At 46.1% G+C, this 16,551-nt stretch overlaps 1 long non-coding RNA gene across 1 annotated transcript in view; it reads left to right on the forward strand.

Annotated features, from left to right (window-relative positions):
* Positions 1–16,551, forward strand: part of LOC118170269 — a 70,045-nt gene that overhangs the window by 39,127 nt on the left and 14,367 nt on the right. The window contains exon 5 of the long non-coding RNA XR_004752612.1: positions 7,857–7,937. This is a non-coding gene — a long non-coding RNA (uncharacterized LOC118170269). The remainder of the gene's footprint in view (positions 1–7,856; positions 7,938–16,551) is intronic.

Raw genomic sequence — 16,551 nt, forward strand, 5'->3', positions numbered from 1 at the left:
CTTCCTTCCTTCCTTCCTTCCTTCCTTCCTTCCTTCCTTCCTTCCTTTTTCTTCCTTCCTTCCCTTTCTCTCTTTCTCTCTTTTAATTTAAAAATTAGATGCAAATGCCTTTATGGTGGTATCAAAATGTGTTGCAGCTACAGTATTTCCCAAGTGGAGGGTAGAAGTTATTTACAAACGGTTTTTTCAAAGGCTAAGGGCTCTGCACCTATTCTCTTGTGAACTTCCTTAGATGACAACAATAAAAAAGGACAGACTCTTTTGTTCGGCAACAACCTGTGAATGGAATGAATTCAGGAGAGACGCTTTGCTAAGGCAGCAAAGTCCTCAAATATTACAGGCAGTGTGCCAAGTTCAGTACAGCAATTGCATTCACAAAGGCTACTAAGAAACAAAGATAAATGATCACTTAGTGCACCAGAAGTGCTTATTTTCCTCTTTCCCTTTTCCCTCTCTTTCCCATGAAGTGTGAAGAAATGCTCTCACTTTGTAGCATTTCTGCTGGTTGTTTTTGTTTCCACATGGAAATCTACAGGTGTAAGGATATTCCTTCTGCTTCTCCTCCTGTTGTCAGTGAGGCTGTCAACTTTGAGAACGTTGGGGTAGAAGTAGGAATGAATCCTTTCTCTGTAATTAAAAAATAGGCTATAGGAAGGCTGCAGATCTATAATGTTCTCCGTGTTGTGCTCCCATGTATTTTGCAAGAAGATGCTGGTTATTAATTGGAAAACATTAAAAAACAGAAAGACACTGCTTACCTCAGGCATTTCTTATGGTAAATACCATAAGTTCTAAAGATGTGTTTCTTTACAGTTTGAAATAGGTGTTTCAAACTCCAGATTGTTGTTCTACCTTTTCCCATTAGTTAAAAAGGTCCATTTGTGCCTCCTGTTTTCTTCCCATTAAGTGCTCTTTTCACATTCCTGGAAGAGTTGTGAAGGGGAGAGCGCATCTGCCAAAGGATCCTCCCCTCTGGTGCTGGGTGAAGATGTGGCACTAGAGAGTCCCACTTCCCTGTGCCGGTGCTGTGAAATGACAAAATGCCTCTGAATTGGTTCAGATGACTGGTACATAACAGAAGAATCCCACTGGATCCTTTGGGTGAACAACCCTGCTCCTCCTCTGCGGCAAAAGGAATCCTCTTAGTGGAAGGGTTAATTCAATCCTTTGAACCTAATTTGCTTTGGTTAAGCGCTTCTCCTGCGCAAGGAAAGATGTATTATTTTCTATTACCTGCCCTATCCTATCCCAACCTATGTATTTCAGTATGGAGTAGGCAAGATCTGTATTCATTTTGTGAGTGGTAGTCATAAAGGCAACACATGGCTTTGGGACACGCTTCTCAAAGAGCATATTCCCACGTGAGCCCATAAATTCTGTATCTTAAATCCTTTAGCATGTGGCAAACTTCCTCTCCTCGACAGGTAGAAAGATGGGTCATAATGTCTGAAAATGTAGATGGCAATTAATTAGGACTGGCAGAGAATTATTTGAATTTCTCATCTTTTGTTGTGTCAAGCTGGTGAGTTTTGGGTTTGACAATGAAAGAACGTGAGGTGTCTCACCCATGTGTTTGCTGCTGCTGAGGGAGGGGAGGGTGGTTACAGAGGTGGAGCTGCTAGACATTTACCAGGGATGCACGGCGACAAGAGGCAGCAGGCACAAGTTGCAGCAAGAGCAATTCTCGTTGGGTCAATGAGAAAGCTGTTCACAGCAGGAGTGGTTAGGCAAGGGAGCAGGTTGTTGTATCTGTTGGTCCTGGTTCCCTTAGCCTGGTGCAATCTCCATCACAGATTTTGAATCCTCGTCCAGAGAAGGTGCTGAGCAGTCTGGTCCCAGTCTGAAGTTAGCCCTGCTCCAGGCAGAGGTTTGACAGGAGACCTCCAGAGTCAGTGAGTGTGCTGAACATTGCGCACATTATTGTAATGCATGTTGTAGCCAATGGTTACAGCCCTTCAGCAAAGGCAAGTAAGATCTTAAAGCAATATTATCATCACTCCTGATGAATTCACTTGCTGTGTAAATATTTATAAACGTGCAGCTTCCACAATGTAGTGTTGTATTTTCCTAAAGATCTCTGGCTAGAAACAAAAGCCTTAAGAGCTCCCCTGTCCCTACTTAGCATGGCACTCTTGGCTTGATAGCGAAACCTGCCCGTTGAGTGCCCATCTGTATTCGTTCTGTCCCCCTGAAGTGCTAATCCTGTTTATCCTGTTGCCATAACCCCACTAAGTCTATTTATTTGCTGATTAGCACTAGGCTTGATTATTTCCTTTAAGTACTGACAAAACATGCTGAAAACAAGGTGTACACATGGCAAAATTTGGATAAACAGAATTATCAAGGAAATGCTAGACAAAGTCCAGGACACAGCACCGAAGATGCTGAGGGAGGGAGAGATGTCTGTACACAGCTATTAGTCTTAGCTGGAAATCAAGGGGAGATTTAAGTGAACAATGTGGGAAAACTGGGAATTACATAGGTGCCTGAGATAAGGGACTGAGATTTTTCATCTCATGACAGCTGATCAAACTCCACTTAACTTCAGTGGAACTGCACCGATATATTTTAGCTGAGGCTCTGCCCTTGTGGTTTGCAAAATCAGCTGTGAATATGTAATGGGGATGGCTTGTGTTTCTTCAGAAAATCTGAGAGCTTTGAAGTAATATTCAGCACACTTCATCTGTTGCTAGAGGAGGACCAGTTGCAGGAGAACCAAAGGACCTCATGCAGCGTCAGAAATGACAGCTCATACCAACGGTGCCCTGTGGCTTTAGAGTGACCTGGCGAATAAAGCAGCACGTAGCATTGTGTCCTGTGTAGAGCTGATAGCTGTAGTGGGTTTATGTGGCAAGGTTTTGGTAGCAGGGGGCCATAGGGGTGGCTTCTGTGAGAAGGATCTAGAAGCTGCCCCATGTTTGGTAAGGGCCCCACTGCTGACCAGAGCTGAGCCAATAAGCGATGTTGTTTTGCGCCTCTGTGAGAGCAGATTTAAGACAGGAAAAAAACGCTGCACCACACAGCAGCTGGGAGAGTGAGAGGAGTGAAGAACAGCCTTGCAGGCGCCAAGGTCAGCAAAGACGAAGGGGGAGAGGTGTTCCAGGCGCTGGAGCAGAAGTCCCCTGCGGCCTGTGGTGAGGCCCATGGTGAAGCAGGATGTCCCCCTGCAGCCCATGGAGTACCACGGTGGAGCAGGGTTCCACGCTGCAGCCTGTGGAGGAGAGCACAGTGGAGCAGGACCTGTAGGGCGTGGAGAGGAGACCTTGCAGGAGCAGGTAACCTGGCAGGAGCTGCTGCCCGTGGGGGACCCAGGTTGGAGCAGTTTGCTCCTGAGGGGTGGACCCCATGGTATGGACTCATATCTGGAGCAGTTCTTGAAGAGCTGCTGCCTGTGGGAAGCCCGTGCCGCATCAGTTTGGCAAGGACTGCATTCCGTGGGAGGGACCCCACAGCACAGGGGACGAGAGTGACCGAGAAGGAGCGGCAGAGAAGAAGCGCTATAGACTGACCATAACCCCCATTCCCCCGTTCCCCTGCGCCGCTCGGGGGGAGGAGGTGGAAGAGGGTGGATGGGGAGGAAGGTGCTTTTGGTTTCTTTCCTTTGTTTCTCACTTCTCTAGCTCGTTAGTAATAGGCAATAAATCTTACTATCTCCCTATGCTAAGTCTGTTTTGCCCATCACAATAATTACTGTGCGATCTCCTTGTCCTTATCTCAACCCTTAAGCCCTTTTCATCATATTTTCTCCCTGTTCCTCTTTGAGGAGGGGGAGTGAGAGAACGGTTGTGGTGGAGCTCGGCCGCCCACCCGAGTAAAGCCACCACAATGACCTTTTCTGAGTTACTATGGGGCTTTTAACAGGCAGATGCCCCACCTAGTTTTAAAGACATCAGGTGATTTTATCAAGTCCCCAGTCCAATTTTTTCAATGGTTAATTACTCCTCACTATTAAGGGAAGATAATGCTTAATGAGGCCTGAATTTATGTGGCATCATCCCCTGCCCATTGGACCTTTGTGTGCTAGGTTAAGGAATTGCTGGTATCTGAAATGTTCCCCCTGGATGGTTGGTTAGAGACCAGCAAGATATGGTTAAGCTTTTAGGTTTCAGTTGTGGCTTTCTTACCAACGTTTATGTCTCCCAAGACAACAGGCTACACAGCTTTGAAGTTGACTATGCAGCCTGTGTTTACCTGTCTGAATTCCACCCGAACCCTTGTTTCCATTGGCTTCAGCCACCTCTGGCCCTGCAGGTCAAATTAATGACAACCACAAACATGGCTGGAGACAGAATTTAAACTCATGTCAGCCAAAATAAACCCTAACCAAGAATGTCAGGGTCTACTCCAGACAGGATTGTCATAGCTTGTTTGGGGATTTCATTTGCCTGTTATCTCTAATTCAGTTACAAATAACAATTTCCTAAAATCAGTTCACGGGAACATACAGAGATGCTGTGCAGTAGTAATGAATTCACCTTGTTAGTGCAATGAAAATAGCAGTTGTGTTAATGAATATGGAAACATATTTATTTAATGCAGACTTCTGGTGCCAGACTTCTGCACTTTTTGGAAGTAGATATTAGACGTGTTATCTGCCCAACTTATTCTCTTTTCCATTTTTCACTCTTGTGGTTTCTTTGGTAAATTTATGGCATTAAGTGATTGGAACAGTTTCAGTCTGACCCACTGAGCAAAGCTGAATCTTACGGCTGTTCTTTGTTGCTAGCTCCCCACAAACCAGTCCGAGGGTATCAGTGCCCATCTCCTACTACACTCGTGTTGTCTGCTAATGCAATTAACAAACGTCAAAGGATGGTCCCTGCATATGGTACCACCTTTGGTGGCAGTACTCAAGCCTATTCCTATTCAGATATTCATATTTACCGAGTTTTACCTCTGGCTTCACTGAGAGAAGCCTCAAACTCATCTTTGAGGAGGCTCGTCTTTCACATGAAAAAGCATAAAGTGGTTTTTCTCCATTTCAACAATTTGAAAATGGTCGGTTAGATTGAAATTTGGGCCTAAATTGGACACAAATATATCACCTGCAAATACATCTCTTAGGAAGTACAGCTTCACATTGGGTATGGAGGGGTCAGACAAATTTTAGATCATATCCAATTTAGATCATATCCAAGTATCCAGAAACAAAGGAAGATTGCGATGAGAGGCAGAGACAGGCAGGGAAAGAAAGATTTTCTCCTGTCCTCTCTCAGGCAGCATGCTGCCTCTCGAAGGTGCTGATTTACCAGGAGTGCAAGCCAGGGTTGCAAGAGCAGGAGGATATTTTGCACCCTGGAGTTCACTGGACCTTCCTTATATGTGGCACCTCTTACTTGTAGACCAGCAGATAAATACCACTGTGTATTTTTAGCATCTTCTGCCATCGTGGATATGAGGCAAGAGAATGCCCGTTTGCTTTCTGCACAGCAGTAGTTCCCCCCGGTGAGCGTTAGGAGTAATTAAAATGGCTGCTCCACAATGAAAAACGCATCGTAATGCCTAATTACAAGAACTTCTGAACTAGAAGCCATAAAATGCCTGATGCTCCCCACCTCCCTCTGACAAAGGTGTTACTGTGGGACAGACTTTGCTGCCTTTCAGCTTCCATGGGAAAGTCTTATCCTAATTGCCCCGACATGTGCAGCGGTGTTTTCCCTGTGGGAAGCTTCGTGCCTTCATTTCGTTGGAGGTCAGTAGGGACCTGCTGGGGCTGAGGAGGCAATAAAAGGGAATGTGAAAGGTCCACGTCCTGCTGTCCTGCTGTCCGTCAGTCCGGGAGGCATTTGCTGGCCTCCTTTCCAGCCTGATGGGCAAATGAGGCAGCGGTCTGGCTGCCAGCAGTACCCAGCTTCCTCTAGCTCTTAAAAAATGCAGCAGAGTGCGATAACTTCCAGTGCTAATTGCTGACACAACCTAAATTATGGAGTCATAAACAGAGAACTTTTAGTATTGCATGGGGGATTATTTACAGTAGAGAAGTGTGTGAATACCGAATTCTCTGAGTGATTTCTGGGTGGATTTCACATTTAACTTACGATAACCACCTTGATAAAAGCCCTGAGAGAATAATTCCATCTTGTAGCTTTTTCATGATTGCTATTGTATGGGTTATAGATCTTACACTTTTCATTTAGATATGCTAAATAGGTTTTTTCTTCCATTAATAATGAGAAAATTTCCCCTTTTTGTATGCTTTTCAGAATTAAAATTAGTATTAACATTATTTGGCTATCTGGTTGTGAAGGGAATTTCAATGATGTGAGCAAGAAAGTTAATTTCATTTTTAAAAGAATATTACTGGGTGAAGAGCCATGCAAAGGAGAATTTATGGGATCAGTCTTCTCTCCAACAGATTGATGAGTGGTCTACAATTCTTTTCATTTTGTAGAAGAAAAAGTTTTGGACAACCCCAACAAGTTTATGCTGCTGAAACACGCACATTTTTGTAGGCTTTTTAGAGACCTCAGATTAATGGTGATGGAAGGGCCAAGCCATGCCCTGCCTCAGTTTCTCCTGCACCACAGCAGAAATGAGTGCAGCAGCTTACAAGTGGTCCCTGCTGGATCAGAGCAGCTCTTCCTGGAGCTTTCCAAACTGGCTGGGCAGCTGTTTCTGCATTTCTTGGCTTCTTTGTGTCGCTGTCCCTGCTGCCCTCAATGAGTCTTTGGCTTCCTGTGACATGCCTGGCAACTAGTTTTAATGTTTTTTAAAACAGCAGTTAGCAAATATGGCACATTATGGCTCTCTGGCTTTAAACAACAAACTCATTTCCCTGCTCTTTGTTCCCCAGGTTCTCCTTTCAGCTCCCATCCACAGAGCAAAACGTGGGCTCTCCCTGGGGAGCCCAGAGGGGAATGGTTCCTGGGTCAGTAGTTACCGTGTTAGTCCAGTGCCAGAGCCTCTCCTGTCCATTCTCCACCCTGCTCTGAAAGGCCTCCTTATCCCATCCATCACAGGAGTAGAAAACAGGCTTTTTGCCATACCTGAAGGCTGTTAATGCATCCTGCCTCAGTTTTCCCCTTTTAGGGTAAACTGTTCAAATTCTTGCAGTCCTTTCCTCTGAAAGAAAGGAAAATGGAAATAATAATAATAATAATAAATCTCTTTTTTTCTCTGGACCTCTCATCTTGTTTGACGCTCCAGATGGCATCCTGTTTTCTAGAAACGCAGAGCCCAGATCTGGTGTTTCAGCCAGTGCTTTCCCCTGCTGGAGAGAGCAGAAGGATTGCTTCACGTACCTCACAGGCAAAACAAACCCTCATTCCTGTTAAAGAGCATTCTGGTGTTTGGGACTAGAGCTCTCATTTGTTAAATCATTTTCAATTCCAGGTCTGTTCTCCAAAGGATGTGTTGCTCTTCCTCGATTGGCATCATCTGTAGACTTAATAAGCGCACTCTGTTTTATCATCCAGATCATTAGTGGAAGTGTTGAATAGTCCTAGACCCAGGGCAGCTCCCCATGGAGCACAGGTCCATCCTGCTGTTTTGTCAGCGCAACACTGTTAACAGCTTTCCATGTACTGCTTCCCAGCCACTTCTGCATTCTTCTGCAGTGTGAAACTCCCTAGCTTCCTTAATTCAGCTATGAGAATGCTATAAAAAACAGTGTCTAAAGTTAGGATATATGACATCTGCTGCTGTTCTTCTATCTACAAAACCTATCACCCTCTCACAGGAGGAAATTACATTGTTTTGACACAATTTGTTCTTTAGAAACCCATGGTGGCTGCTACTCAAGTCCTTCTTTCTCCTAGGTACATAGAATGCAATGTGTTCAACTATTTGTTCCAGTTTGGTTTTTCATTTTCTGTACCCAGGATTTCATGTTACTTCTATGTCATTTTTCCTTTCAGAGAAGGAGCCAAAATCAAGAACTGTGGATTTGGAGGAATGGACACTGAGAACACCCGTCCCACACTCCAGTGCTGTTTGAGGTAGGAAAAGGGATGGTTTTGTGCGAGGGCCTGAGGCAGGAGCTCTCTGTATGAGTTTGCCACATTTCCTGGGTGACAGATCTGAGGCACCTAAGGCTCTTTGCAGAAGGTTTGCAGATAGGCCTCCCCTGCTCACACAATTCTCACTAGCGTTTTTTTTTTTTTTCACACTCAAACTGTGAGTCAAGGGCTACCAGCACAAGAACTCAAAACTGACCCTGATTTTTAAGTGTGATTTAGTTTCAGGTATAAACTGAACAGGCAGTTACAAAATGAAAGCTATCTGTTAGAGAAAATGGTGCTGTTTTCTCTCTTTTCCTCAATTCCCTCCCCTGTAAACGAGGTCAGGAATGTTATGAAGCTAACGTCATTAATGGTTGCAAAGTGTTTTGAGATCCCTGAATGGAAGGGCTTATATAAGCGGGAAAGTCTTATTAGGATAATTATAATTGCCAATGGTAGTGGCACAATATAGATCACTTAATGAATTATTTGGCTTTTCCTTTCTTTCTCTCTCTCCCCCTCAGCTCCCCAAAGCAACATAAACAGACCGATTTTAATTGGCAACCTTCATTTCTAGCAAATGGATTTTTCACTGAAGTTCAAACGCAGCAGCAGCATTTAGAAAATGCAAGTTGGTTTCAGATCAATTGGAATTTGCAGGGCCACAATAAAGAGGAAAATCTCCACACTCTTTCAACTAGAGAAGCACACACCGAACTTGCCTTTTGAATTATGAGTACTTCTCTCTCCATTACCTTGCAGTGTGTTCACTGCAAGAGCTGTCTGTGCTCAGCTGTTGACAGATGCTTGTGGCTAATATGATGAAGGTGAATTGATGACTTAGGCTGGTGACTAACATGATATAGCTAATGGTCTCTGTGGAGGAAAAGAAATCCCCTTTATAGCTTGATCTCCCACTGCTGTGATTTACTCCCTCAGCTTCACCAGCATTTCACTTGTGTTGGCTTGAATGTGTGGTCTTCCAGAATTGACCTAGAAGTGGGATGAGGAAACCACCCATTGCTGTTTTATTAGGACTTAAATGACTATTGGAAATTAGCTACCTTCCTTCCTCTAAGACAAAAGTCTCAGCTGCAGTAATCACTTATGTTCATCCCTATGGCTGGGAAGTGCCAACTTAAAGCTTTATAAAAATGGCTTAAGAAAGCCATTGAGCTTTAGGAAATTATGATTCCCCTTGTAGGTATTACTGCCTTGTAATCAGTAATATCGGTGCTTAAATCAGTGAGGGTTTATTTGTTGTTGAGCCCTGAAAATTGTTTCTAATGTGCAGTGTGGACCCATTTGGAAATGTGAAGTGCTTTGACTGCTGTAGAGATCACCTTTCTTTACTTTCTTACTTCTCATGGGTTCATTAGGAATGGTCCCAGTGTCTGTTGGCCCGTCCATTGAAACACAATGCATTTAACTTGTACAATTGCCATAACAAGTAATTCAGTACTTCATTATTACTACTATGATACAATATCTAGCTGGAACTTATAGCTACAGATTTGTCCCTTTCAGCTAAATGGCTTTCAAATATGCAAGGAGTGAAATCTCCACTCCATAAAACAAATAATGTGGCACAAGAGGTCCCTAGCTTTTCAAATTCACCTTCATTCCTGCTGTCAGCATGGGGGGAATCACAGCTCTTACAGCATGAACCAGGGGCCCCTGGGCTGGGCAGTGAATCCTGGTGTTGAGAAAGTGCCTTTGCTCAGCCGTGAAACCATGAGGGATGGGTTACTTTGTTTGTCGTTGCCTGTCTGGGCTTAACACTCAAGGAGCTGTGAAAGAAATCCTCAGCACCCATGAGCAGCCTGAGGGACTGTGCGGCTCCGTTCTGTCCATGTTTAACCACCAAGCTGAGAAACCCCCGTGGAATGCCTTAAGGTGAGGTGACGTGCAAATGAGCTTTTTTAATGGCACTGTCAAAGGGTGGTGATGACAATTTTATATGTCCTGAGTGGTGTGGCGTAGCCCTGTGCTAGGCTGGAGGAGGAGACAAGTCCCAGTCTGTGTTTGCTGTGGTATCAGTGTTTTGTTCTGCACAGTGCTGAGCACCTTTCTACCCTGTACAAAGTGAAGCCACAGCTACTAGTTAGTTCAGCTTGCAAGAGCAGATCAAGTTGTTCATGCACTATTCTTTAGGATGTTGTGTTTGCCTCTGGTTAAATCCCAATGGACTGGGTCATGCTTTTAGAACACTGGAGATGTCAGATGGCTAAATGCTGAATTGTGTCTCAATGTCCTCCTGAAGCAGCAAAATGGTCTGGGTTTTGCCTGGTCCCCTTCCCACCCCAAGCACATGCTTGGTGGAGAGGACGACCTATGCTGTAGAGCTGCTGTGAGGTTTTCCTAAGAGAAGTTAAAAATTTAAATCTCGCTGTCTTCCTTCTTAAAGATAAAGCTGATGTTTACAGCCCCTGGAAGCCCTTAGATAAAGGTACTCTGCCCATGCTGCCTGCCTTGAATCCAAAATGCTACAGCAGGAATCACATCCCACACAAGATTGTTAGCTATAGTCTTGCTACAGCAGAGCCCTCTTGCATGTCTAATTAGCTTTGTATCTCACTTGTATATGTGTGTGTGACAAAAAAATGTCCTGACGTGGAAGTCCCAGAGTATCACTGGGTCTCTGGGTGATGCTGCCTTATCTCTGCTCTCTGGTCAGCTTCACTCTTCCCACCTTGTGCATGCTATTCACTGTAATGTTCCTGTTGGGCTGGGATATTGTCTGGACCCCTTGGCAGGGTTTAGCCGAACATCTCAGGAACAGCTTTGGGGACATTTGCTTTGTGTACCTGTGTCTGCAGTTAGCTGTTGTACCGTCAGAGCCTGGGGCTGGGAAGATGCCTGGTGCTACTGCGTGCTGCTCTGCGCTAAGCCCTGGCTGTGGCTCATTGCTGCCCCAGCAGCCCCATCTCCCTCCAGCTACACAGAGAGACATGCATCTGCAAGGCAGCCCTCAGTGGGGAGTTCGGGTACCTCGAGATAACCCAGTCAGAGGTACCCTTGTTCTGGTCAGCCATGCCAAATAACGGGAGGAAAGAAACTCCAGCTCTGTATGTCTCAGAGGGGTGCACAACATGGCTTGACCTTCACTAGGCCAGGTGACAGCAACCAGCCTAAGACCCTCCTTACTTACTCAGGAGCTTCAGTCATCGCTCCATCTGCAGGAGCGTACAGCTGGCTCCATCGCTGCACTCACAGGGTCACTCAGAAACACCCATGGTGGAGCACAGCAAACTGGGCAAGGGCTGAAACCCTCACTTTATACCCCTTATGGTGTTATCCCCGAGACCCCTTACAGTGTCCGGCTGGGTAGCTTTAGAGAACATAGCCTGTGTGTTTCTGGCTGCCTCTTGTGACCGAGATCATGGAGGGATAGCGAAATAAGGAACTGAAGTTAAGTGGTTAAGTTGTACCATGGAACGGCAGAATGCATTTTCTGTTGCATTCAGAATAACCATGACATCCGTTTTTGGATGGGGTCAGGTCTCCCTCCTCATAATGTCACTATAAGCATTCGTTTTGGCAAGCTGAGCACATCTCTCCCCGTATACCCCAGGTGCTAGTTTCTTCCCAAGGACGTGGAAGTGGCTTTGGGTGGTTCCCACTGTTGCTAGTCAGCCTGTTTCCATGTGGCTAGAGAGTGTCAGGGTGGGGTGCAGAGCCATATAAGCAGCGCTGTGCCTGGCATGGGGAGCATTTCTTTGTGTGAGAGGTTGCCAGTCGTGGTTACAGCTTTCAGTTTTTCTCAACGAAAGGTTATTTTTAAAGGCCTTTCCCTCCAGTGGAAACAGAAGGTTTTAATATTGAAGGTGCGTTGCAGTTTTTAGAAGCAGAGGAAGAAAGGGCTTTGAACGGCCAGTGGTGGCGTGCACTGTAACCAGTGCCACCAGTCTCCGCACTGAGCTTGTTTTCCATTAACTGCTTCATCTTCCCCATGGCTGAGCGCAATGGGGACCCATGAGGTGGAGCAGATTGCTGTGGTTACGGTCTCAGTGCCAGTCCTGGGGGCTCCAGGCACTGTGAAAGAGAACGAGGAGGCTTTTAATCAATTTGGGGACATGCTGCCTTCTCTTAGCATGGAATATTCCTGAACCCTTAAAATACGTAATTATTTTTTTACATTGGTTCTTTCACTGAGAACTCCGGTGGCTTTGAAAGGAAGGTTTGACTTCTGCTGTTCTGCAGAGGTGATGTGCTCATAGCATCTCTCTTCACCTCCTTTACCCAGCTTTTAGGGCTTTAAGGAGGAAATTGGACCAGGACTGTGCATCAGAGGTGGGCTGGTGGGTGGCAGATCCAGGTGGTCCTTCCTGCTGCTGGCCAGAGACTGCCCGGAGTAGCGGCAGGAAAAGCACTTGACAATGAATATTCTGGACAGTGGAAGATAACTGACATCATTTACTGGTACAGTGGGGACGTGGCAAGCCCCAAAAAGGGAAGGAGAAATTTTTGAAATTTCAGGTCTTTCTGTTATTCCCCTTTTTTATTTATTACTGTTAAAGAAATAGGAAAAACCTAGCCAATTCATCTGGTTTGCAAACAAAAGTTGTTCATTGTTTTGCTTTCTTTTCAAAAAGAGCATTTCTTTATTTAAATATTGACTTACCGATTTACAAGGAGAAGAGGTTTAGAAAAAAGATCAATAATTTGAAATTGAGATGAAGGATTTTGCATTGGACTGAATGGAACATTTTACCCAAAATGCCATTTTGATTTTTTTTTTTTTTTCTTGTTTGGGCTGGAGTTAATTGTTTTGTTTCAGCATTACAGACTGCTGCATAATTCCAGAGAGACACAAGCACTGGAGACTCCGATAATTATTTATTAGCTATGGACACTGAAGCTAAGGGAATTAATTCTTAGGCTGGGAATTTTTTCAGCTATTTTCCCATGCTTTATGCATTTTGGCTAAGCTCTGTTTTTTGCTGCCTTGCACTAACCTTCTTTCTTTAAGTACCTGCTGTAACAGTGCCTATGGTTTAATTGTGAACCATGCAGCATTTCTTTGTTTTCTGCGTGTCTGTTTGTTTAATTTTTATTACTCCAAGTGCAAACTGGTGAAAATCTGAGCTATCTCCAAGGAGAGGGAGGCAGGGATTCCTGAAGTCGTAGCAAACTGGACACAAGCAAAATGAAAGGGAAATTATGAATGTTAGATGCATTGCCATGGCACTTTGAGGCCAAATTTCGGTTCAGGGCAGTTTTTTTGCCCACCAGGAGTGCAAGAAGTAGTCCCTGTTGTGGACACCTCGTACCCTAGGTAGGTGCTTTGGGATAAATATGTAAAGGGAGCGTGTTAGACAGGTGGAGCTGCAGTACCGGGATATGGAGACACTTGCTGGGATTTTGGGGGTCATCAGCAGTGCGAAGCTGGCCGCAGGGCCCAGGGTGTGTGTGCCTGTGCTGCCAGGAGGGACAGGATGCTGGGAAGACTCTGCGGGAGATCCCCACTGTCCTCACCAGTTGCAAGCAGAAAGCCAGAAGGCAGCGTGCCATTTCGTACAGTCAGCCTGCTGTTATCCTGATCTAGCATGACAAATTGGTGTTCCCAGAGTGGCAGCAGAGTAATCAGACTGTGACAAATGGTTTACTTAGAGCAATTTGTTTTCATTTTACTGAAAATTTCCGCAGTCTTAACAAAAGGTTCCCCCCCCCCCCCCCCCACTCCCACCGCCTCCCTTCTTCCTTTAATGGCATTTGCATGATGTTGAGAGGGGGGCTTGGACCTGACCTGCGAGGGGGGAGCGTGGCAGCTGGAAGGTCATGATTGTGGGGACCCCAAACTTTGCAGGGCTGGAAGCAGTTGCTGGAGGCATCATGCTGGCAGGGACAAAGCTCCCCATCCCTTTGCTGCAGGGCTGTACATGTACTTCCATCTGCCTTTCTCACATGGGAGCTGAGCTGCCTCTCACCTTCATCAGGTTGGTTCCTGGTAGATGAAGGGGGGGTGTGAGCGTGAGTCCTGAAGGTCTGAAAAAGGTGTCTGCCAGTCTGGCACCTTTCACAAGCTCAAAGAACCAGGCATGGCACCATAGCACCGATGTAGCTGGGAAATGGGAGCTGTGTCTACCTGAAGCGTGGCCAGCCAAATCTGCCCCATTCCCATTCATGGCACAGCTGGATCCATCTGCTTTTATGCACTGCCAGAAGGGGAAAATGGCTGAAAATAAAACAATGCTCCCAAAGCCCTGCTTAACTGAAGGAATTAGGGAGTGTGCAGGTACCTGTCTTGCTGGTGCCTCCAGCTGGCCCTGGTCCTGGGCACCTCTCTGCCTTTTCTGCCTGGGTCTCAGCCCAGTCTTGTGTGGAATTTCTCAGTGCCACAGTGCCACTGCAAGGTTAAAACTCGGCTGGATTGACCTGCAAGCCCTTCTGGCAGGGATGAGCAGTGAGAAACCTGCACTGCCCATGTAGCAGGGCTCCACCCTGCCCTGCCGCAGGGAAGTGATTGCCTCCAGCCTGACCCAGGAGCGAGCTGAACTTGGGCTCTTTGTCTTCTGCCTGATCTGGTGTCTGTAATTTATAATTACCTGCTCATTCCTGGTGCAGCTCTTGCAGTTTCAGCAGTCAGTGCTTTCTGTGGGCTGCAGAGAAGGGAGGCAGGCTGGGGCCACAGGCTCTGTGGTGTTCGGAAAGAGGGCAGGAGGGCAGGGAAGGGTCCGGCCGGTGGCAGGGGACGGTACTGCCATGTGGGGCTTAGGACATGGGTCATTGATACAAGCATTCAGTGCCCGCACAGTACTGTTGTCTGCGATCACACACCAGGATGAGCTTAGAGGCAAACCTTGCCACTTAGACGTCTGCCATCCAGCTCTTTTCAGGTTCTGGCTTCTTTCTTCCCTGGTCCTTTCCCAAAATGCGTCACCGCCCAGGGCAGGGTACCTGTGGCTCTGCAGATGTGACGTGTTGCTGCACACCTTTGAAGCAACACCTGAACCCCCAAAACTAATGATCTGGGGCATGCTGGGGTGCAAGCCTTGCTTCTAGGCAAGTGGTGGGCATGGAGCACTGTGGAGTGAAATGTTGGAGCCACAGATTTTTTTCTATCACACTGCCTGTGGTTGCTGCTTTTTTTTTGTGCAAGCTAATGAGATGAAATGCTCAGGCCACTTGTACTTCTATGAGTGGTTGGACATGATGGTCTGTCGTGCTTTCTTTCGGCTCCAAGGTCTGCCCGTAGCCTCAAGGGCTTGACTGGGCAACGTGCTGCATTAGGTGCTGGTACCACGGCTTGCATCCCCGTGCTGCTGAGCAGACACCAGGCAGCGTGACCCTGCTATGTATTCCAGCCACCACAGGGGACCATCAGGAGCCTGGCAGTGTGATGACTTTCCTTGAATGAAATTCCCATTCTGTTGGCAACTTGTTCTTTGCAGAAACCCTTGGAAATAGTGTAGCAGTGTGTAACTGACTGTTACCCACTGGAACGTGTCCCTGGCCTTGGGTGGAACGAGCTTTCTGGTATTTGCTCATTCCACAAAATGACTTAAGTAAGACCATTATCGCAGCATGGATTTCATAATGTATTAGCAAACATAATAAAGCGATGGAAAATTACTTGCACTAATCGGACATCCATAAATAGGCTCAAATAGTATGTTTGACTCTCAATTGGAGTGAATAATTTATCAGCTGATTAAATCTGATCATTTTGCACAACCTGCCAGTAGTTTTCCAGTGCATGTTTTTACTGTCCATATATCTCCATTAGATTGACAGATTTGGGTGGTTCAGAATGGTAATAGGCAGGGAAATGCCGTGTGTAAGTAAATAAGGCTGGATTTACAGCATCTGGGCACCGCACTCTGGTAGCTTAAGCAAATGTGGGGTGATGTTACATATTTAAATAATAGAGGCTCTGCATCTCACATATGATCTCTTAAGACCTAGAGAAAAAGAAGGAAAAAAAAATCAGGCACGGATTATCACCTCCCAGATGCTGTAGGTTGGGCAGGAAAGCTGCCCAGAGCTCCTGTAGTATTTGCTGGGCATAAGGAGAGCAGTGGGGTATTGTGGCAAGCGGAGCAGCTCACAGCGCTCAGCATTTGAGTCCCATGTTGCTGGTGGCAATACGTCCTGGTGCTGAACATAGTTCAGATGCCGTCTGTCTGCCTCCCTGCTCCTCTGCCCCCCTCTTCTCTCACTCCACCTGCTCCCATCCACGCTTGCATACTCTCTGCACCCGCATGGGGATTTTCTGAATGTTGTGGTGTTTGCTTTCTTTCCTTGATGTTAAACTCTAGTTCTCTTTCGCTGTTTGAATATAAAATGTTTCCCTTGATGACACAGCAAAGCCTGTATTTGGGCACAGAATCCCATATGGATGCAAAATTTCCAAAGAGATAGGATTAAAAAGAAATGACATCTGCAAACAGAATGAATATTGGATGGCTGCGGAGTCCTTAGACAAAGTCTTCTGAGAGATACGGCTTTACTGGAGGCCAAATTTGAGTGCCTGTGCCCTGGTTTTTCTCTTCTTGGCCACCCCATCCTATACCAGGCAGACAAAGCTGCTGCATCCCCACAGCTTTAGAGGCTGGTGCAAGATCCTGGGGTGCTGGTCTTGCTCCGGTGCCCTGTGGCAGCAGGACCA

This window comes from Oxyura jamaicensis, chromosome 7, assembly GCF_011077185.1.
Source record: "Oxyura jamaicensis isolate SHBP4307 breed ruddy duck chromosome 7, BPBGC_Ojam_1.0, whole genome shotgun sequence".
Classification (NCBI taxonomy): domain Eukaryota; kingdom Metazoa; phylum Chordata; class Aves; order Anseriformes; family Anatidae; genus Oxyura; species Oxyura jamaicensis.